Source organism: Panthera leo, chromosome F2, assembly GCF_018350215.1.
Source record: "Panthera leo isolate Ple1 chromosome F2, P.leo_Ple1_pat1.1, whole genome shotgun sequence".
Lineage (NCBI taxonomy): Eukaryota > Metazoa > Chordata > Mammalia > Carnivora > Felidae > Panthera > Panthera leo.
Genome location: NC_056695.1, coordinates 29,568,782 through 29,593,624, shown reverse-complemented (window position 1 = coordinate 29,593,624; position 24,843 = coordinate 29,568,782). Strand labels below are relative to the sequence as shown.

The window sequence follows — 24,843 nt, the reverse complement described above, 5'->3', positions numbered from 1 at the left end:
CCTAAAAATGTTAGGAGGGAGAAGAGTAAAAATGTAGTGCTTTTAGAATGGGTTCAAACTTAAGCGGCCATCACCTTATAAACTGCTATATGCTTAAGATGTTACATATAAACCTAACAGTAAACTCAAATCAAAAACCAATAATAAATAGGTAAAAAGTAAAGAGAAAGGAATCCAAGTTTGCATCACTAAAGAAAGCCAGCAAACCATGAGAAGACAGCAAGAGAAGAACAGAACAGAGAAGAACTATAAAAACAACCATAGGGGCGCCTGGGTGGCTCAGTTGGTTAAGTGGCCGACTTCAGCCCAGGTCATGATCTCGCGGTCCGTGAGTTCGAGCCCCGCATCGGGCTCTGTGTTGACAGCTCAGAGCCTGCTGGAGCCTGTTTCAGATTCTGTGTCTCCCTCTCTCTGACCCTCCCCCGTTCATGCTCTGTCTCTCTCTGTCTCAAAAATAAACACTAAAAAAAAAATTAAAAAAAAAAAAAACAACCATAAAATGAGTAACAAAATAGCATTAAGTACATACCTATCAATAATTACTTTAAATGTAAATGGGCTAAACACTACAATCAAAAGACATAGGGTGACAGAATGCATTAAAAAACAAGATCCATCTATATACTGCCTACAAGAGACTCATTTCAGACCTAAAGAACTATGCAGGTTGAAAGTGAAAGGATAGAAAATCACTTATAATGCAAATGGATGTAAAAAGAAAGCCAGGGTAGCAATGCTTATATCAAACAAAAAACTTTAAAACAAAGACTGTAACAAGAGACAAAAAAGACACTATAATCACAATATAGGGGACAATCCAACAAGAAGACATAATAACCATAAATATTTATGAACCTAACATGAAAGCACCCAAATACATAAAATAGTTGATAACAAACATAAAGAAACTAATTGATAGTGGGGCGTCTAGGTGGCTCAGTTGGTTAAGCATCCAACTGTGGCTCAAGTCATGATCTCATAGTTTGTGGGTTTGAGACCCTTATGGGGCTGGCTGCTGTCACTGTCAGCACCATGACTGCTTTGGATCCTCTGTCTTCCTCTCTCTCTGCACCTCCCCTACTCGTACTCTCTCTCACAAAATATAAACATTAAAAAAAAAAGAAAGAAAATAATCTATAGTAATACAATAATAGTGAGGTGTTATAACACCCCACTTACATCAATGCACAGACTATTCAAACAGAAAATCAACAAGGAAAGAGTGGCTGTGAATGACACAGTGAACCAGATTGATTTAACAGATATATTCAGAACATTCCATCCTAAAACAGCAGAATACACATTCTTCTCAAGTTTACATGAAACATTCTGACACCTGAACTAATAAAACACTGTATGTTAACTGTAATGGAGTTAAATTTTTTTTTAAGGCAAAAAAAAGGGGGGGGCAACGAAAACAATATATAATAATGAATTCTGGTGAAAATGTGGACATATTAGGAGCCTCATACATTGGAGCGGTGCCTGGGTGGCTCAGTGGGTTAAGCGTCCGACTTCAGCTCAGGTCATTATCTCATGTTCATGAGTCCCATCCCCACATCAGGCTCTGTGCTGACAGTTTAGAGTCTGGAACCTGCTTCTTTTGTGTCTCCCTCTCTTCCTGTCCCTCCCTCACTCATTCTTGTTCTCTCTCTCTCTCTCTCTCTTTCTCTTTCAAAAATAAACAAACATGTAAAAAAATCTTTAATAAAAAAAAAAAAAAGAAGCCTCATATATTGGGGCACCTGGGTGGTTCAGTCAGTTAAGCATCCTACTTTTGATTTTGGCTCAGGTCACAATCTCAGGGTTTGTGAGTTCAAGTTCTGTGTCAGGCTCTCCACTCAGCACGGAGCCTGCTTGGAATTCTCTCTCTCCTTCTGTTTCTGCCCCTACCCGCTCATACTCTCTCTCAAAATAAATAAATAAACTTAAGAAAAAAAAAAGCCTCATACATTGCTGGTGAGGATGTAAATTGGTGCAGCCACTTTGAACACAGTCTTGCCATTCCTCGAGCAGTTATACACAAAGTTACCATATAACCGGACAATTCCACTCTTAGGAATATACCCAAGACAAATTAAAACAAATCTCCACACAAAAACTTGTATATGAATGTACACAGCAGTATTATTCATAATAGTCAAAAGGGAGAAACAACCCAAATGTCCCATCAACCAATGAATGGATTCATAAGATGTGGTATATCAATAAAATTGAATGTCACTCAGCAGTAAAAATAATGTAATGATAAATGCTACAATATATACAAACCTTGAAACATTAATGGAAAAAAATCAGCCACAAAGAATCACATGCTATAGGATTCCATCTATATAAATATCCAAAATAGGTAAATTCTGGTTATAAAGGACAACCCAGGAGATCTTTACACTAATGGAATTATGGTGGTGAACAAACCAACCTACAAATGATAAAATTGCATAGAAATAAATACACACCCACACACCCCCCCCACACACACACAGAAATACAAGTAAAGCTGGAGAAATCTGTATCAATGTCAATATCCTAGTTGTGATATTGTACTATAGTTTTTACAAGATGTTATCATTGAGGGAAATTGACAATAATACAGAGATTTTATACCTCTGTATTATTTCTTACAACTGCATGTGCATCTATAAGTATCTCAAAATAAAAATTTTAATTAAAAATATATAATAGAATACAATAAAATAAAAACTTTTGGCTTAAAAGATTTGAGAAGAAAATGAAGGGAAAAAAAGATCATCGCACACAGAAGACAAAAAGCTTAACTTATACGAAACTTTTTTTTTTAATTTTTTTTTTAATGTTTATTCATTTTAGAGACAGAGAGAGACAGAGTACGAATGGGGGAAGGTCAGAGAGAGAGGGAGACACAGAATCTGAAACAGGCTCCAGGCTCTGAGCTGTCAACACAGAGCCCGATGCGGGGCTCGAACTCACGGACCGCGAGATCACGATCTGAGCCGAAGTCAGTCGCCCAACCGACTGAGCCACCCAGGCGCCCCAACTTATACAAAACTTTAACTCAAGCAACAGAAGCACTCTCTTCTCACTATAGTATGATCGAATGAATAAAAAATAACCAATCAGTAAGATAGCAAAGAATTGAGATTAACAAAGACAATGTCTAGATGAAGAAAACAAATTGAAAGACAAAAGCAGTAACATTTTAGAGCTAATAAAATTAAAACAGATTAAAAACAACTGAAAATTAAATTATTGACCCAGTAAATGCAAATGAAAGAATTAAAGCAATTATATAAAAGACAATATATGGTAGATAAACATAATCCAATATAAGAACAATTGGTACATCTGAGCTGAAAACTCTCAAAATAGACCATATATTCAAAAATACAAGAGAATTATCTGAATTTTAAGATATTACGAAACTATAGATGAAGGTGAATACTGTGTTCCAGGAACAAGAACAATTAAATTAGAATGTCAATTTCAAAGTTTATCCTAAGTATGCCACTGAAATTGATGAAAATCTTCGGGCATCTATCAGGCAAAATACACTACATGTAAGGAAGAAAATCAAGTTGGTCTCAGACTTGCCTCAACATCACTTACTGCCAAAAATAATGGAGTCATGAAGTCAGGCTTGCTCACTATAAAATATGGCCCTATATACATCTTCTCCTAAACAATTACAAGCAATAGAATCAATAATGAGAACACTGAAGCCATAAATTCACGTAATAGCAACACAGGAAAGAAAGGAGTCTGATACTAATTAAATGAGCTCATTTTCTGAAACAAAATTAATAATGAGCTATGATCAGTAGTCTAAGAAATAAAATACAGATATGATCAATCAGCAATTATTTTTTGTGCCCAAAGCTTTACCACAATCCTCCAACACCCCTATAGGATAGGTGTTTCACTGAGAAAATCAGTGGTTAGTGAGAAGAACTTGCTCTGAGTCATACTGTTAGGCCCATAATTTAAATTCTGTTCTACCTAATTCAAAGCCAGCTCTTGCCTAACAAAACAGTGTAATCTTATATCTAGATGGAGAGATTAGACAGGACTTCAGTTTTCTTCTTTTTGTTTATTTTCTTTCCCAAAGTTTCAACAATGGCATATGCTGCTTTTGCTGTTAAAAAATAGGATTTTTAAAAAATCCACATGAAGTTTCTTTTTTTATATAAAAAACAACATATAATCTCTAATCCTTGGAATACTAACTCTCTTGATGACCTCATAGCAGTTGAAATTGGCTGGTATTTGAAAGCTATACATACATACATAGTTTTTCTCACTTTTTAACTCTTTATAGGGGGTTAAATACAAAATACAGAATAATAATCACAAATTTAGAAATTAAACTGGCTGGGTTTTACTAGTCTAGCCTACCACAGATTGTTTCCTGGAACACTGTCTAAGCCTTCTGTCTTTTTTTTTTTTTTTAACTGTTTATTATTTGACACACACACACACACACACACACACACACTCATACACTGCCACTACGACTGTAGGTCATTGGGAGACTGTCTGGGTTGGAATACCTGAGGGGTCCAGGGCTCATCCCAATCTCAAGACCAATGCCACTCCTGGTGGGCAGTCTTCCCACAAAGCCATAGTAAGCCTGATCAGAAACTAAGCTTCCCCAGAAGAAGACAGAATGTGCTGGCGTGAGATGGCAGGCCCAACCTGGCCCGTTCACATCTTTTACCAGACAAACAGCCTCTGTCTGTCAAGTTCCTTGAACTTGGAGTAACTGGCCAGGATGCCAAGCATAGAACTCAGCCAAGTCCCAGGCAGAACTCCTTTCCCCACCCAAAGAGCTGGTGAGGAATCAGTGATGAGGAACCTGCCAATTTTCTGTCACTTGGGGCACCTCCAAACTCAGGATCATACCCAGGGAACCAGAGTCCGAGAGGCCTGCGTGTGGAAGCAAAGAGGACTTCTTCATGTTTCAAAATATTGCCACAAGCATGTAAGAAACGCTGTGAGGAAATAAAGTATTTTTGTCAGATCAGCCAAAACAGGCAGTTAGTAGAGAAAAGTGAGCTCATGAGTTGGCAAGTTTTTCTTCCTTCCCTCTCCCTTAACGTTTATTTGTGTTAGGGTAAATCATTGCAAACAATTTCCTCTGACTTGGGAGTTCTGAAAGATACTGGAATTCAAAGCACAGTTTGGGGTTGGGTTGGGTTGGGTTCAGTTGAGTTTGGCTTGGCGTGGCATGACGTGGCTTGACGTGGCATGGCATGGCTTGGCGTGGCATGGCGTGGCATGATGTGGCTTGGTGTGGTTTGGTTGTTGTACCTCAGAGTTCGTGTAAGGAGGAGAGAGTGGCAACTTGAGAGATTTCATGTCCCAGGCTGATTTTAAAACCAAGATATGAGATATGTTACCTCAGCCATATATAGGAATTTTCAGTTATACCCGAGCAACTCTATTATACCAAGGCCTCATAAATACTTGTTTGTGGCTCCCTCAGCCCACCTCCGTTTGAAAGAGGTACTTCATAAGCAATCCCTTTTATCACACAATAGATGAGACAACAGCTAGAAATTATCTGAAGAAGTGATGATTTCACCAGAACAGGGGCTCAGATGACCTCATTGTAACATTTTGAAAGACTGAAGGCAGTAATTAGAGGGTTATTTTCTGAGGAGCTTTATTTTCTTAGATTAGCAAACATCCATTTTTGAACACAAGGGGAAAAAATTGGATACTTCAAAATGATCAGGACCCTTTGTAACTTTGGTTATGGTGAATGGATTAAATGAAATTCTTACCTAGATGATAATAAGAACTTAAATTTCCCTGAAATTTCATTGGGAGGGTAAGGAGGAAGTAACTGGTTGAATGAATGTCACTGGAATGTATTTTTCCTAAATCAATTGGTCTCAAGATCTTTTAAGAGTTCTCTCAGCTTTTGAATTTCCCAGGATTTCATTGCTTCAATAGCTATGGATCTGTTTTAACTCATGTTCTCTGTGGGGGCAGATAGATTTCTCTGAAAGAAACCACATGATTTTCAGGGATACAGCTCCATCTGATAAAACCACAGAGAGGGGTGCCTGGTGGCTCAGTCAGTTAAGCATCTCACTCTTGGCTTTGGCTCAGGTCATGATCTCACATTTCGTGAGTTTGAGCCACACGTCGGGCTTTGCACTGATAGCACGGAGCCTGCTTGGGATTCTCTGTCTCCCTCTCTCTCTGCCCCTCCCCCCCCCGGCTCTCTCTCTCTCTCTCTCTCTCTCTCTCTCTCTCTAAACAAACTTTAAACACATACACACACACACACGCACAGAAATGGTGCTGCTGCAGAGACAAGCAAAACCTTGCAGCATCTGGGTCTAAGTCATACACAAGATTCCAATGTCTCATAGGACAGTTTAGCTTCTTAGAGCTATTGGCTTCTCATCAATCTTTGTTTTAGTCAACGGTCTTTGCATCATTTGGGTTTCGTTCTTAGAATAAAGGGACAATTTTTACCAGAGGATAGTCAAGTCTCTACCATTATTGCATAACCCAACTATAAGCTGATCTCTTGTGGTCTCATCTCTATATTCAAAGAACATCAGTCCAGCTGGCAAAAAGCAATTTTAAGAGGATCTGAACCTATTTTCATCTCCTTCAGGGGTTCTAATTAAGAGGCCCCAAAGGCCCTTCTTTCCTACCAAGTCTCACCCACTCCTGCAGAACCTCTCACATGCAAAATTTGCAATTACCTCTTCAGCATAGCCCATTAGGTTTTCTCTCCCCACATCCCTTCTCTCCCCTTTTCCTCATCATGCAGATCATCATTGCCACTTTAAGCAATTTGCCCCACCCCACTCCTTTTCTTCCAAACTTTTCATTTCAATCTTGACTTCTCTGGCCCCTTTTTCATTTAGGCCACCCTCTTCCATTCTCCCAGTTTTGCCTCATGAACCATCCAGGAACCCAACTGGATTCTCATTTAGTAAGTGGAAAGGGAGGAGCAGAAATCTGTGGATGAGGTGAGGGCCTGGGTGGAGAAAATGGAAACATTCACCAGTATACAACTGGACCCACCATACTTAAAAGACAAAAGCACAACTTGCAAACACAGCTGATACCATACTTTCCCCCAGATTCTAGAGCACCCATCAAGGCTTCTTGAACCCTCATCTGCGGCAAATCTGCATTTTATTTCCCTTTGTAAGAGAGTATCTGCCAGAAAGAAGAGTCTATGCTCCAAAGAGCAAGGAGTAAAATAAGCATGAGTCCCAGGGGTCTGTAATAGTTCATATCTTGCTCTTTTTTCCTTCTCTCTTCTATGTTTTGAACTTAAGAATGTGTGACATATGTAACTGACACCCAGCCTAACATGGCCAGAATACTGGGGGGTGAAGAAGGGTTGAGTGATGTGGAAGTGGGAGGTAGGCATCTTTTCCTTTAAAAACCCACAGAACCACTCTAGGTTGCAGTACTGGCCATGGGCCCATTATCCTTTCCCCCTGGAGTCACATTTAGAAGGTCCAGTGAAGAAATGGGCAGGAGACATGAATAGACACTTTTCCAAAGAAGACATCCAGATGGCAAACACATGAAAAGATGCTCAACATCATTCATCATCAGGGAAATACAAATCAAAACCACACTGAGACACCACCTCACACCAGTCAGAGTGGCTAAAGTTAACAACTCAGGAAACAACAGATGTGGGCAAGGATGTGGAGAAAGGAGAACCCTCTTGCACTGTTGGTGGGAATGCAAACTGGTGCATCTGCTCTGGAAAACAGTGTAGAGGTTCCTCAAAAAATTAAAAATAGAACTACCCTATGACCCAGCAATAGCACTATTAAGAATTTACCCAAAGGATACAGGAGTGCTGATGCATAGGGGCATGTGTACCCCAATGTTTATAGCAGCACTTTCAACAATAGCCAAATTATGGAAAGAGCCTAGACGTCCATCAACTGATGAGTGGATAAAGAAGATGTGGCTTATACATACAATGGAGTACTACTTGGCAATGAAAAGGAATGAAATCTTATTTGCAACAACAACGATGATGAAATTGGAGGGTATTATGCTAAGTGAAATAATTCAGTCAGAGAAAGACAGATATCATATGTTTTCACTCATATGTGGAACTTGAAAAACTTAACAGATGACCATGGGGGAAGGGAAGGGGAAAAAATAGCTACAAGCAGAGAGGGAGGGAGGTAAACCATAAGAGACTCTTAAATACAGAGAACAAACAGGGTTGATGGAGGAGAGGGCGGGGGAGAGGAGAAAATGGATGATGGGCATTGAGGAGGGCCAAGTTTGGGATAAGCACTGGGTGTTGCATGGAAGCAATGAACCATGGGACTCTACCCCCAAAACCAAGAGAACACTGTATACACTGTATGTTAGTCAACTCGACAATAAATTATATTTTAAATAAATAAATAAAGCCAAAGAAAGAGAGCTCATAAACAAAACAAAATAAAAACAACAAAACAAACAAAAGAAAAAGAAGGCCCTTATGGAGAATACTCTAGAATTAGAGCTGTGGCTCAACAGAAGTGGGCCAAGTATTATAGCCTCATCTCCTGAAATCCATGTTACTGCCTAACAAATGTGTCCATGCTCACCAAAGTGCCCTTGACTACTCTTCTTTATTGAACCTGGAAAAGTTAAGGGTGGCGGGGTGGGGGGGGGGGGGGTTGGGGGAAGTCCCTTGATATGAACATTCTAAAATTGAAACTTGATTTCTTCACAAGTCAGGGTTTACAAAGCTATGTACGTGTCCCTACGTTCATTGACTTTCTCATCACCACAAAATATTAACCACACCATTGACTTTGGGATTTGTATAAACTAGTCCATTGCTTAGAATTTTATGAAAAAGCTGAAATGTCTTTCCCTCATTTAATATACACAGATATACACTTGTCTGTCTACACCACCTCTTCCATGTCCTCCTACACAAGTCCTGTACTTACCTCTTATATCCTCACCACCAGGCCTCAACTTGTTTCTTTCCTAGTCCACCTTTCCAGGGCTGACTACTATGACCCCCTTCTACCTTCTCCCACCCTCCGTCCCTGTCAATACCATCACTGACAGTCATTACTTTGTGTTTACTGTGCAATTTAAGACTTAAAATAGGGGTGCCTGGGGGGCTCAGTCAGTTAAGTGTCCGACTTCGGCTCAGGTCATGATCTCGCGGTTTGTGAGTTCGAGCCCCACATCAGGCTCTGTGCTGACAGCTCAGAGCCTGGAGCTGCTTCAGATTCTGTCTCCCTCTCTCTCTGCTCCTCCCCTGCTCACACACTGTCTCTGCCTCTCTCTCAAAAATAAATAAACCTTAAAAAAAATTTTTTTAAAAAGACTTAAAATAATTTTATGAGGTATGTGTTACCATGATCTCTCTCTTTTTTTTAATTGGGGTAAAATGCACATAACATAAAATTTACCATTTTAATCATTTTAAATTACACAATGCACTGGCACTTAGTACATTCACAGTGTCGTAGCACTGTCACCATCATCTATTTTCAGAACATTTTCATCACTCCCAAAAGGAAACCCTATACCTAGTAAGCAGTCACCCTCCTCCCTTCCCCCCCTGGCAACTACTAATCAGCTTTCTGTCTCTATGGATTCGCCTATTCTGGATTTCTCATATACACTGAATCATACAATATGTGGCTTTTGGGGTATGGCTTCTTTCACTTAGCAAAATGTTTCCAAGATTCACCCATGTTGTGGCATTTATCAGTACTTCATTCTCTTTTATGGCTGAATAATATTCCATTGTACAGATATAGCAGATTTTGTTTATCCATTCACTAGTTGCTAGATATTTGGGGTTTTTTTTCCATCTTTTGGCTATTTTAAATCATGCTGCTCTAAATTTCATGTCCACGTTTTTGTTTAAATACCTGTTTTTCTCAAAATGGATAAAGGACATGAATGTGAGACAGGAAACCATCAAAACCCTACGGGAGAAAGCAGGAAAAAACTTCTCTGACCTCAGCTGCAGCAATTTCTTACCTGATGCATCTCCAAAGGCAAAGGAATTAAAAGCAAAAATGAACTATTGGGACCTCATGAAGATAAAAGCTTCTGCACTGCAAAGGAAACAATGAACAAAACTAAAAGGCAACCGACCGAATGGGAAAAGATATTTGCAAATGACATATCGGACAAAGGCTTGTATCCAAAATCTATAAAGAACTCACCAAACTCCACACCTGGAAAACAAATAATCCAGTGAAGAAATGGGCAGAAAACATGAATAGACACTTCTCTAAAGAAGACATCCGGATGGCCAACAGGCACATGAGAAGATGCTCAACGTCGCTCCTCATCAGGGAAATACAAATCAAAACCACACTCAGATATCACCTCACACCAGTCAGAGTGGCTAAAATGAACAAATCAGGAGACTATAGATGCTGGAGAGGATGTGGAGAAACGTGAACCCTTTTGCACTATTGGTGGGAATGCAAACTGGTGCAGCCACTCTGGAAAACAGTGTGGAGGTTCCTCAAAAAATTAAAACTAGGTCTACCCTATGACCCAGCAATAGCACTGCTAGGAATTTACCCAAGAGATACAGGAGTGCTGATGCATAGGGGCACTTGTACCCCAATGTTCAGAGCAGCACTCTCAACAGTAGCCAAATTATGGAAAGAGCCTAAATGTCCATCAACTGATGAATGGATAAAGAAATTGTGGTTTATATACACAATGGAATACTACGTGGCAATGAGAAAGAATGAAATATGGCCCTTTGTAGCAACGTGGATGGAACTGGAGAGTGTGATGCTAAGTGAAATAAGCCATACAGAGAAAGACAGATACCATATGGTTTCACTCTTATGTGGATCCTGAGAAACTTAACAGAAGACCATGGGGGAGGGGAAGGAAAAAAAAATTTAGAGAGGGAGGGAGCCAAAGCATAAGAGACTCTTAAAAACGGAGAACAATCTGAGGGTTGATGGGGGGGTGGGAGGGAAGGAAGGGTGGGTGATGGGTACCGAGGAGGGCACCTGTTGGGGTGAGCACTGGGTGTTGTATGGAAACCAATTTGACAATAAATTTCATATTAAAAATAAATAAATACATAAATACATACATACATACATACATACATACATACATACCTGTTTTTAACTCTTTGGGTTTTGTACCTAGGAGTGGAATTGCTGGATCATACAGTAATTCTATGTCTAACTTTTTGAGAAACCATCACATTCTTCCAGAGGCTGCACCCTCTTATGTTCCCACTGGCAACGTACAGGCATTCCAATTTCTCCACATCCTTGCCCACACTAACCATTTCCCTTGGCTAAAGTTTGAGCATCTTTTCATGTACTTTTTTGCCATCTGTATATACACCGTGAGGCTGAGATTTAAACCCAGGCAATCTGAGTCTTGAGCTCTTTGCTCCCGCACTAGAGGTCCACAATTCGCAAATTCCTCTCCCTTCTTCAAAATGGCTAAAAGGAGTCTACACTGGGGCTCTTTTACCCCAAAATGTCTGTCCATGAGGAGTGGTCCCCAGTGTTTTTAGAAATCACCATTAAAAATTAAGAATGATTCCTTTAGATTAGTCCAGGCATCTCCCTGAAGAAAGGGAGGAAATTGAAATGTGCCAAGTCTTCATCACTGCTCCTGGGATCTTCACAGATGATGCAGTTTTTCATTTCACCCTTACAGCAATTCCCATTTTTATTACTGTTAGATTGGAGATGAAATGAAAACAGTAAAGTCAACTTCCATGCCCAAGCAAGAAAGGAGGTATAGCTGAACCACGACCTGGACCTATATGACGGGTAGATGCTCTCTTTCAATACGTAAATGCTGCCAAAAATGCTGGGCTACTTAACTTCCGAGTGAATTAGCCAAGGCCAGATGGGACAGTGCTTTGGCCACTTGCTCCAGAGTCAAATTTCTGCTTTCGGGCTTGAATTTCTTCTTAGCTGTGTGGTCTGGGCCAAGCGTCTTAACCTCTCCAAAACAGTGTTCTCTCATTTATAAAACATGTCATGTGGGCATTAAGTGAGGCATCCTTGTAAAGACCCTAACAGAGTGCCCGCATAAATGCAAGAGATACACGTGATCACGATGACACAGAAGGAATAATGGTCTCCAGAGGTACCCTTCTCCTGCCCGCATTACCGCAAAGGCGGTCCCTTCCCATGAGATGACATGTACCTCCTCTGTGCAGAGCAAGAGGAAATAAATACAGCCTTGTTCATCTGGAGAAAGACCATCAGAGGTTTCCAAAGAGTCACAGAGCACCCTGAAAATAAAGATCAAAACCGCAACGTGTGTCTCTTCTTGAAAAAAAAACCAGGTCTCTCTGACCTCATTGCTAAATTTGGGTAAAACAAGAAATGAGGCTCCGATTCAAGGCAGTACATTTTTTAAGGACATTAAGCAAATGGGTGCAGGTCGGGAGAGTAAGCTGAATTACTTTCTATGGAAGAGATCCCAGCCGGTGGCTCTACCCCCAGGGAACTCTCCTGAGTGCTGGCCACCTTGTCACAGCATGCAGATCAGCTGTTTGGTTTGTTCTGACCATCACGCATTTTACTTCCAAACCAGGGTCTCCTGAGTGCCATTGATTTCCAGGCGTGCCGTCATGCAACAGGGAGAAAGGGGTTGCAATGTGGAACTGGGCATCCCAAGACCTGATTTCGTCCTACTGCTTCAGCCTTGCTGGGTCTCAGCTTTATCTGTAACATTAGTAAGCTGTATTCAATGGCCCACCAGATTTCTCACAGAGCTGCTCATCTGTGATTCGTATTGCTTAAGGACTACACTACTGTTTGCTGACAACATAAATTATCCAACGTGATGTGTTGTATTCTGATGGCTTTGCAAAGAAAGTAGTGAAGGGTGGACATGAAGAAAGCTACGGCAGAAGGTCTACAGAGGTTTGGCATTTGGGGTCAAGATTAATATATCCAAAATCCTGCCCTCCCATAGGAAGAGAAGGCTGCAAAATGATAGTTTATTTGCTTATAATAGAGAGCCAGATTAGCACAAACTGGGAATGCATTAGCTGTTTAGGTTGTGACTATGACTATTGAGGAAAAAAAGCTTTAAAATGCTTGGGGGGGGGGGGGGGGCTAATTTGAAAGAAACAAATGGATTACATTTGCCTAATTTAGCAGTCAGTTAACTGTGACTCATCCTCCTGTCTCCGCTCATGTGACCAGGATAGTAAATACAATATTGACAAGAAAATCTAGCCCTCACGTGGGCACATGCCAGCCCTCCTCAGACTGAAGGCTCAGTGAAAATGCACTTGTTTCCTGTTTTCTTTGCATAACCAAATTGCAGGGCCTGTGTCAGTGTTTATTACAGTGTCCTACGTGAAAAGGGGCTGATTGCTAATTTCTAACTTACGAACTGAAAATATTGTGGCCGACACTCGTGCCTTCTACTTCCTGCTTGTAGGCAGGCCTGAGTCTAAATGAATAGAGATAAACAGGCCCTTGTCTCCCTCCAATTCCTGAGGCGACCTGCCCGTCCTCTGAAAAATGTCCTTTGCCTCCAAGATTCCTTTCAGCAATAAGAATTTCAAGACAGATGGGCACAGGTTCACAGCCCAGGTACACCTGTTACCATCTGTGTGACTTGAGAAAGGTGACTGACACTCTCATTGCCCAGCTGCTTCATTTAAAATGTAAATAAAAATACATTTCTCCAGGACAATCGTTGAAACACGTGGTAATATTTCTAAATTATTTACAAACGTTGTATCCACTGGGTAAATATTGAAGAGATGATAACTATACTTCAGGCATTATCACAGCTGACATTCATTGGTGTGAGCTGTAACTGAGAAAACAATACAAAACATCCCCATTGGGGCAAGGGACATAAATACAATGACACGTACCCACATAGAGAAAAACTACCCTGTTCTGTGCAAGGTGGCAAGCAGAGGGTTTTGTTTATTTAAGGAGAAAATGTGTTTTGGACAAAAGGACTCCGAGGGGAGTTGATGTTGCTAAATTTGGGCAAAAATGGGTAATGTACACAAGCACCAGGAAAGCATCTGTCTTGTGTTTGGGGCAATTTTGGAAGCGTGAGCCTCTTCTGACCACGCTGGTATGGCGGTTGGACTCATAGTCTAATGAGAGAAGGAATTGCTTGTGGAGTTGCCATTGCTGGGAAACATGACCAAAATTCGAGATAGTGCTCCTCTTTTCTCCTTCCCTTCTCTCCCACCCCCAGCCCAGCAAACCAAAAAAAAAGAGGCTCTTTCTAGCCTCTTACAAAGTTTGGTCTCTGAATGGTGATCACTTATTGTTTGGAATTCAAAAGTATGAAATCTTCAAGAGTCTTCTATTAAGATACAAATGCCAATGGAACAGGTAACATCCAAATCATTGCACAGAAAGGAACTTAAAGTATATCTAATGTAATGCCCTTATTTTTCCAAACTCAGAAAGTGACTTGTTTAAAGCTCCACAATGAGGTGGTAGCAGAGATGGGAGAAGAGCCTAATTTTCCTTAGATGCAGTCAAATACTCTTTCTGCTGCCCATTCAGAACCACCATCAGCTATGAATATTCTTGGAGGAAGGAGGAAGGGAGTACGGATTGGCTTAAAACATTGGTTTTCAAACTCAGTGTGGGCCAGGATAGCTGCTCCTTTACCTGATAGGCATATTATTCCTATCAGGCTCTTATCAAGAGTATGCTATGATTTACAACCAAGACCATGATCCCTGCTGAAGAAAATACAGAAGATGTTGCTATTTGGGTTGTGGTAAAGGCAGGGAAAGAAATGCAGACTTCTTGGCTCTGGGGAGGGCGAGCTGAGTAAAATGAGCTCCATGAGAGGGCCTGAGCGGTGAGGGCAGCTCAGGGTCCATGAGGGTTTGGAAGCAGAGGAGAACAAGGAGGGGGGTGAAAAGGAGAGAATAGAGGTCCAGGAAGATGCTCTTTGCTACATTTACAGTGCACATTTCTGTGTGTTTCAGTCTGGCTTCTTAATGGTGTGCAACAGAAAGGTACTCTGGCTGTTTTACTTAAGAGGTCATTTATTATAAGGCTAGGAGGAGCTCAGAGAATCAGCTGGAGGCTCGGAGACCGCAAATGTCAAGGGCAGCATGAGAGCCAGGCCTCCGGACTCACAGCATGACCTGCCGAGTCAGTAAGCAGCATTTCTACTGGAACACTCACTGTTCCTTACCTCTCTCATCTTTGTGCCACTCACGGTTCCAAGACATGGAGGAGAGCATTGACTGGTCACGTGGGGACAGGGGCTCACTCCCTGGATTCATGAGAGTGGCCTCTGACCCCTCAGCTTCCCTGGTGGGAGGCAGGTAGTATCCTCCACCCAGGCCACACAATTTAGGGAAAAGGCATTTCCCCAAAGGAAATGGGGACTTTGTAGGGTAGAAAGGTTGGATGCTGACCAAAAAAGCAGCCATTACAGATTCTCCACACTTGAGGTAACATGTGTAGAACATGTTTAGAAAATTGATGATGTGGACCCTGACAGAGGACTCTCCTGGAAGGAGTCAACAAAAGAGAGAAAGATCCAGGCTCAGTGACCTCTACCTGGGAGCAAGCCTACCTCTTAGTCAACGGACAGAAGGATGATTCTGAATGTAGAATGGCCTCTGTCACATGATTCTGATCCCTAGCCTGGCCCCCCTACGCTCATAATTGAGTCTTATGGACAGCAGAGGGGCTGGAAAGGAAAAGTGAAAGAACTTTTTTTCTTTTTGTAAATACATTTTTAGGAAAGCATTAAAACAACAGCTCTAGCCATCAGAGCACCAGGGCACTGGGAGAGTTAGGGCTGGTGTGAGCTTCTTCCCCATGTGCCACAAACCACCATTGTTCAATATGCCCCCCTGAAGGAGGGGGGCCTCGTGCAGACAGCAGTGCCCCACAAAGCAAGAGAAGCTCCCGGCTCATATGTGAACCCTGCTCATTCAGGTAAGAGCATCAACCACTGACATCCAAATTATTATCATCAGTTAGATTCCTCACTAGACGCTACAGCCCAATGGGGGAAAATTCAACATGTTCTGCCAAGCAAACCCTGAAGAGGGATGAAAAGGGGGAACCAGTTGGAGTGTTCAGGGCCACCCTTTTACCTGCTGAGTAATGTTGGGCAAGTTACAGAAAGTCTTTTGAGATTTGCTTTCCTTGATTGTAAGATGGAAACCACGATTCCATGAGTTACTGTGATTAATTCAATGAAACAAAAGGGTCAGAGAGTAGCACTCTCTATGTGGGAAGATAAACATCTGAATAATAATTGCCATAAAATACTAACAATTCATTGAGTGCTTCCTTTGTGCAGGCACAGTGTACTTCTGGCTTGGCAGTAAGATATCCTGAGTTCAAATCCTGCACCTTCTGCTTAGTAGCTAGCTGTGGGCCTTATGCATGTTCCCCAACCTTTCAGAGTTATCAGATTCCAGGCCCAATGGTATTACTTACCTCATAAGATTCTTAAGATGAACTGAGATAAAACACATAAAGCAGATGGAACAATGCCTGGTAAACTCGCAATAAACGCGAGGGGTTTATTTTGTTGCTATTAGTAGCCTCATTTTCCACAATGCTATCTACCCAATATGAAAGAAAGGACTGTGCTACCCTTACCTCAGCATACTCCTTCCAATATTTGGCCCGGCTGAGTTAAAGCGACAAAGGGTGACCAGAGATGCTGACAACACAGAGGAGATATAGAAAAAAAGGTAAGAGGAAATGAGGGAAAAAGGAATAAGAGAAGAATTTTGTACATTAATATCCGATCATGGAGCATGGTCTCAAGTCACAGTCCTGTGCCAGCATTTTCCACTGAGCCCTAAAGAGTTCTCTTAATGATTTCTTCTAAATATGACTGATCTTAGGAAGCAAATATTTAATTAGTACTCTCTACGTGTAAGGACCGGTACATGAGCTATTATACTGGGTGGACATCCAGGCAATATTTAAAGAAGGAGAGCCTGATTTGGGGGAAAAATGATTCTAGAGCAATGATTAATGAATGAATTAGTAATGTATAGTGCTCATGGAAAGCCATCTCTATATTCCAGATGCCCTGGTATCGAGATTGTTTACAAAGTACTGTAAAGCTTTGATAGATGTATGTACGAGGAAAAAGGAAAACTGAAATGTTAAAAGAGAAAGAAGCTTAAAAATAGCAAGATTACCAAATCCAACTGCTTGCATATTTTCAGGCTTTTAAGTAGTGAGTGAAGGAGACATTTAGAATCAGACAATTGAAAGAAGAGAAAAAAGTTCCAGACGATGGTAAAAATTACTAAACATATAACAAATTCAAAAGGGAGAACACACAAAAAACATGTCATTTAGGAATACTGGGGTGTCTGTTGTCTTGAATATCTTTGAGATCAGCGAAGCAGAGAGATTCAAGTAGATAGCAGGGCTCAAAATCAACTCATCTCCATGAGCAGACTGATATTCAAAGAGGAATGGAGCAGAAGTCTTTGTTAATCATAATAAAGAATTTGCTGTATTCAAATGAAATAACAGCAAAGTGGAAGTATGCCAGGGCAACACCAGTTTTCCAAGCAGGAATAAAGGGAACGCTAGGAAATTACAGAGCCTTCATCTCAATGTCTGTAATTTGCAAAATAATGGAAACAATAGCAGGGTAAGTTTGCCAAATGCATTTACAAATGAGTATCATTCCCTTTAATCAAGCTAGAGATAACCAACAAGGCTGGATAGAGAATTGGGGGTTTATGAATATCTCTCTCCCCTCTCTTCTCCTCTCTCTCTCTCTCTCTCTCTGATTGCGCTATGACACAATTAATAATTACATATGACTGTATTTCACTTTAATGTCCAGATTATTTTTACTTAGTAGCTACTTCTAACATGCCCATTATAAAAGAGAGTAAGATAAACTGTAAGGCAAAGAAAAACAAAGTACTATGTGCCATTCCCATTATATGTTGTGTGCTACTATATATTCTTCTTGGTGAACATCAAACTGGCATAGAGCTGAAAGGGAATGTAAGAAATCTAAATAGACCATTCTCCCAGAACTGAAGTAAAACCACCTGAGATATATTTATTCCTAAGGATCACCTCAGCAGGTTATTCTCTGTCCTCTCAGAGCCCATCCTTTCTTTTTTTTTTTAATTTTTTTTTTAACGTTTATTTGTTTTCAAGACAGAGAGAGACAGAGCATGAACAGGGGAGGGTCACAGAGAGAGGGAGACACAGAATCTGAAACAGGCTCCAGGCTCTGAGCTGTCAGCACAGAGCCCGATGCGGGGCTCGAACCCACGGACCGTGAGATCATGACCTGAGCCGAAGTTGGACGCTCAACAGACCAAGCCACCCAGGCGCCCCCAGAGCCCATCCTTTCTTAGAACATTCTTCTTTATTGACACTTTGCTGCCGTTTAAGGGCATTTCCTATTGTCTAGTCTTCAATGGAGACCGAACAGCTAGACAGCATTCTCCTAATTCTAGAAAACCTGTATTCAGTAACCACGGGCAGAATCCACGAATTCAGTGATATTACTGGACTCTTTTTGCATTGGCTTTATATTCATTCATCTAACTTGAATACTTAACTCATAAGGAAAGAGCCCTGAGCTTCTAGGTATCAGGCCATCTAGTCCAAGTTGTGTCACATTGGGCTTAGTAGTATGATGTGGGCAAGACCCTTGAATCTCTGGACTGCTGGTAGACACCTCCACCAATTTACGATCTCGCCAGTGGTTTCGATGCCCTGCTAGTTCCGCGTCATAAGTTTCTTTCCTGTAATGTCCACCAAAAATGTAAAAAAGCATTGTCTGCCCTGCAGTGCCTCTTTTCTTGATTCTTCACCCTTGAATATACCCTTCTTCATATTTGAGTAATGGTGGCCATCAGGCTTCAAATTCCTCAATTTTCCTTACAGCAACCAACTGACAAAAAACCCTTTTTATATTCATCGCCATTCTTCAATTTTAGAGAAAGATGTATTCTTCCTTTGGTTGAAGATTAGCATCGCCAATTGTGCATTAGAATCCATCCCGTCGGTCTCTCTGGGGGCCTCACTTTTCAGTTTCCTTTTCAACAGACACCTTTCCTTCAATCTATAAACGTGTTCGAGACTCTAAACATAAAACCCTTCCCTAAACCCAGTGTCCCCCTCCTAGCTACTGACTTTTCTCTCTCCACACCTTCAAAGTCAAGTTTATTGATGGAATAATCTCCACTCTTAACTCCACTTCTTCACCAGCCCTGTAATTGGTCTCCCATTTCTAACAATGCAGGGAAAGATACCCAAGCAAAGGCTTCTGACAATTTCCTAACTGCCAAATCCTTGTCTAGCCTTTCAGGGTCACTCTGTAGAAGTTGACACTTTCACCCACTTTCCCCTCCTTTTGATTTTGAGAAGCACACTTTTTCCTAGTTAATGTCTTTCCCTTAATCATTTTACTCTACCAGCCCTGTGAGGGACTAACAGTCCTGTCTTGGCTTCTTCTATCTTGTTTGTGTAGATTTCATCCTCTCCCTTCATTCTGATACGTAAATTCCAGAGAATTTCATATTTCATTTCAGTTCTGCTTTCTCCTCCTGCTCCAGACATATATACTCAACTTTCTTCTGAAAACCTACACTTAAATGCTTCCCAACCTCCTGCAACTTAAATGGTTTTCTCCTCTCTCCTGTTCTTCCCACTGTCCCTATTCCTTCTATATTCTTTCTCGGCCTGAGGCAGAAGCCTGGGATTAATTCTGCATTTTTTTGTGACATCCCCAACCCCACCCCCAACACACACACACACACACACACACACACACACACACACACACACAACCAGTCACCAAACTGGTGTCCAGCCTCTCCACTTCATCCCCCATGGACTTGCCTTAGGTTCTCATCCTCTCTTACCTGGATTTTTGTCATAGCCTTCCAAATGGTCTCCTCTACCTGTAGCATGGCCCCCACATCATCAGTCCTCCATGTTCCTGCCAGAGGGCTTACACCATTCACATTTCTCTACTCTCTGTGGTCTTCTATAGCTGCCCATCATCTGCATACCTCTTGATTGGGGTACACAAAACCCTTCACAATCTCATCATGGCTGCCTTGCCCACCTTCTCAGCCCCTCACCACTGCCATCACTTCATCTTCCAGCAATATCATTCTATGTTCTTTGTGCCCCAACCCCATTGCCTGGAATGCCCTCCAAAGCCCAGAGTAGGTATCACCTCTTCCATGAAGTCTTCTATGATTATTTTGGTGTGTGTGTGTGTGTGTGTGTGTGTGTGTGTGTGAACACGCGCACCCATGTGTGTGTTGGGGTGGGGGTAATAATCACTCCTTTCTCTTTTCTGCCTGTGAATCTTTCACATAACAGTGTTGACTTACCACTCTGCGTCGTTAATATTTATTGATATGTCTGTCTCACTTGCTGGACTCTGAACTCCTTGAGGGTAGAGTTCAGGCATTTATCTTTGTGTTCTCTTTCATGGTGTCCATAATATGGTTACAGAATTGAGTTAAATTGAACTGAAGACAAGAAATATTCTGCAAAGCACTCAGGAAGGTGAAGGGTAGTCAGTTAAATTGCCTGCCTCCCGCATAAGCTATGAGCAGTTTGAGGTCTGGGGCTGTTTCCATTTCTCCAGCACCTATCACAGTGCCTAGTACAAAGTAATATGTTTGCCAAATGAATGATGGTTGTTCTTAGGATAATAGACCTCCCCCCACCATGTGGCTATTTTAAAAATCTGTGTGTTTGATCAATGCATATGAACATGGAGATGAATAATTGTGTATGAATGAAAAATACATGGCTGGCCAGCCAACCCCCTTCCCTGAGAATTCTGGTGGTGAGTCACTAAACTCACACATGATGCCCCTCCCACTCTTCCTCCCAGGTGGTAGGTCTCAGCTGACTCAGCAAGGAATTAACAAGGGTGGGAAGGGGAAACAGAGAGATTCTAGGCAATCTCCTCTCTCCTCTGAGTCTTTGAAGTGGAAGATCAGGTAAGGTCTGATCTGGGTGCAGAAAGAACAAAGAATAATGCAGTTATGCGAAGGAGGCAGAGAAAGAATATGAGGAAACAGAAGGAGAGAGGAAGAAAGGATGGGGAGAGAGGGAATCTGAGAGACAGAAACTTTCAGAGCTAGATTCCAGGCTTTCCTGAGGCCCATCTGTGCCAAACTTCAGGGTCTATAAGCTCCCGAAGAATTGTCCTCATCTACTTTGGCTCTTATATCTATAGAGCAGGCAGAGCGATTTTTTAAAAACTCGAATCTGTAATGGCCACATTGACCTTCTTTTAATCTCTCCAACTGGCTATGTTCTCTCTGGCTGCAGGGCTTTGAGTCTAATGTCCTCTTTCCCTAGAAATACCACCCCTCACCACCACCCAAGCCCCAAATTCTCTTTTCTAACACACAGTGGCAACTTTACATTTACTTATATGATTCACTGATGGTCTATCTCCTCCAAAAGCTCCTTTTTTTAGTTACTCATCAATGTCATTCAAATAACCCTGTGCCAAACACATGGTATACATTCAGTGATTTGCTGAAGGAAGGAAGGAACAAAATATCAAAGTCACTGGTTTTGCTGAGGTTTGTGATTTTCTGTTCAATCCCCAAAATACCTTCCATGGCTCATCTCATGACTTTAGTTCTCCCATTAGAGAGTCCTTCTCCCAGGCTAATGAGCATCTTGTCCTCTGGGCAGGTCAGTGTTCACACACTGAAGCAGAGTCAAATCCTCCCAAAGGGTCTATGTGGCACTTAGGACCTTGGCCACCAGCAGGCTTTGGGACACGAAGAGCAAGAAAGAAAGGGAACAGGCATCAAAGCAAACCTTCTGAAGCTATGTGTATGTGTGTGTGTGTGTGTGAGAGAGAGAGAGAGAGAGAGAGAGAGAAAGAGAGAGGAAGAAAACCATAAGACACTAAATTAAAATTTGCATAATAAACAAACCACAATGCTTCCCCCAAATCTCCTCATCAGCATGCCAGAGGAGAGATGATGTCCCCGTCTTTCTCTCACACACAGAAATACAGTGTGCTTGTTTTTTTCTCATGATCCTCAGGGAATTCTAGTCTAGTAAAATAAAGTGAGAAAAAGTGTCTTCTACTTTCTACTAACGCACCAATGAGTCTCTGGCAGAGCACGGTCGGCCACCTCTCTTGGGAAGCCCTCAAAGTGCTCAGTGAGTGAGAAAGAACAAGAGAGGAAAACAAAGTCCACTCTCCCTACTTTTTATTGTGGTTCCATGAATTGGCTTAGTGTACCTAACTGGGTCCCCATTTCCTTCTTCCTCACAAAATGGGATTTGGGGGAAACTTTCACTGGTATAGTAAATATTCTTATATTATTATGTCTCTTAACTTCAGTACAAGAAGATAGTAAATCCAAAGAAAACACTAAATTACTTGAGGGCCTCCTACCAGGATCAAAGAATTCCTTTGTCTCCACATGAAAATTTTAAAATTCTCTCCCCACATGTTGGAGCCTTCAAGTTCTTTCCTTCCCAACGAGAACCACTTTACCTCCTTACCCTGAACCAACACCCTTCACCTGAATCCTCTCCACTCCAGTAAGTCTGCCTTTGATCAGTTTTAACCCATTTGTCATGATGATGATGATGATGATGATATAATCCACTGTGCTCTGTGGGCCATCAGGGCTCATTTAATTGCTTTGCAGTATACCACTTGATTTATTTATAATAATATTCTTAATTGTTCTTATGTGCTTCTTCCTTATTCAATGTCTAAAGTCATTAAGGGAAGAATGTTCATACACACCCATATATACATCCAATTCAGTTAAATTCAGAAAGCATTTATTCCATTGTGTCAGTGCCTGGCACATGGGTAAATGCATACTGTGTATAGAAAATACAGTAACTGGGGCACCTGGGTGGCGCAGTCGGTTAAGCGTCCGACTTCAGCCAGGTCACGATCTCATGGTCCGTGAGTTCGAGCCCCGCGTCGGGCTCTGGGCTGATGGCTCGGAGCCTGGAGACTGTTTCCGATTCTGTGTCTCCCTCTCTCTCTGTCCCTCCCCCGTTCATGCTCTGTCTCTCTCTGTCCCAAAAATAAAATAAACGTTGAAAAAAAAAATTAAAAAAAAAAGAAAATACAGTAACTATAGAGAAAAACATTTCTTAAATAGATGTGACACTGTCCCTACCCTGGATATGTTCATAGACGCCTAGTTCTTTAGGAAACAACCTCAAAATATATACATGTATGTGTTAAAACATATGTATATGATAAAACACAAATATATAGGTTTTATATATATTCATATGCATAGGGAAATAGTTCAAACTATTTTAGTTGATCTGTAAACATATATGTAAACATATGGAAGGCACACATATTTGTACCGATCACAACCATACAGGATTGTCAGGGCACAGAGGGAGCTGGGAAACCTTACAGTGGCAACATGAGCTGAGCTCGGATAGATGAAGAATTCCCCCAAGAAGAGCAGATGGAGAAAGGTCATCACAGGTAAGGGAAGGACCACACAGAAGATAACAGGAGATAAAACACAAAAGTGAAAACAAACAAAAACAAACGAAAACAAAAAACCTGAGCTCCTGGAGAACAGGGAAGGGTTGGATAGGACTTCTGATGCAGAAACACGACTTAGTGAGGGAAAGACTAAGAGATGGATCTGGAAAGACAGGTTGAGCTCTGTTAAGAAATTTGTTCCTAAAAAAAGAAAGAGAAATTTGTTCCTTATCCTACAGACAAAGAGCGTCGGAGAGTTTCTCAGCAGAGATTAGAAGGAAGAGAACACAGTAGTTCCCCTTTCTCCACAGGGGCCAGGTCCCATCATCCCCGAAAGCACCTGAAATTGCAGAGTGCCAAACCCTATATATACCATGTTTTTTTCCGATGCATACAGACCTGTGATAAAGTTCAACATATAAATTAAGCACAGTAAGAGATGAACAACAATAAAATAGAACAATTATAACTATACACTGTAACAAAGTTATGTGCATGTGGTCTCTCTCTCAAAATATCTTGTACTGTACTCACCCTCCTTGTGTTGCTGTGAGATGATGAAATGCCTCCGCGAGAGCGGACGCGAGGGGAATGACCTAGAGTTGTGACCTAGAGTTAGGCTACTGCCGATTTTCTGCGGATTGGCCAGAAAGAGGATCATCTGTTTCCCGGCGGTGATTAAGCCCAGGAACCTGAGATTGCAGAAAGCAAAACCTGCAGCTGAGGGAGGGCTCCTACAAGCTTCGGCGAGATTTTCTGTGGCAGCTGTTTGGACGACGGTTGGAGGTAGCGGCTTGTAACACTGTAGAAAAGTTAGGCAATTGCCTGACTCTGAGTGGCCTGTAATAACCCACAGGAAGGCAGTGGCATTGTAAGAAGTGGGACTAGAAGGGCATCTCAGAGGAGGATGAGGGTTTGAGAACCCTACTGGGAAAAAAAAAAAATACAAAATAGGTACAAAAGTGAATATTCATTTAGAGTTAGAGAAGAAATCACAACAAATTACAAATAATAAAAAACTGAAAAGCACTACAAAATTCAGAAAAAATGGCATAAGAATTTTATCATGACCATTATTAATTAACTGCGGGCACACCTCTACAACACTTTTTCCCTTTATCTTTTCTCTGAATACTCTTTTTCTTCTTTTATCGAGATAAAATTTATATATCATAAAGTTCACTATTTTAAAACATACAATTTAGTGATTTTTAATATATTCACTAGGTCATACAACGATCATCACTACCTAATTGCAAAATATTTCTATCGGCCCCCAAAACTTCTATTTGGAATTAGCAGTAAGTCCCCAAGCTTCCCACCCCCTCCACTCTCTCCTGTGAACACTAATTAGTTTCTGTCTCTATAGATCTGCCTATCCTGGTCATTTCATACAAATTG

General features: G+C 41.3%; 1 long non-coding RNA gene across 1 annotated transcript in view; it reads right to left on the bottom strand.

The window, feature by feature from the left end:
• LOC122210629 overlaps nt 1-24,192 on the bottom strand; it is a 63,817-nt gene extending 39,625 nt beyond the window's left edge. Inside the window, exon 1 of the long non-coding RNA XR_006198140.1 lies at nt 23,977-24,192. This is a non-coding gene — a long non-coding RNA (uncharacterized LOC122210629). The remainder of the gene's footprint in view (nt 1-23,976) is intronic.
• Nucleotides 24,193-24,843: the final 651 nt, after the last annotated feature.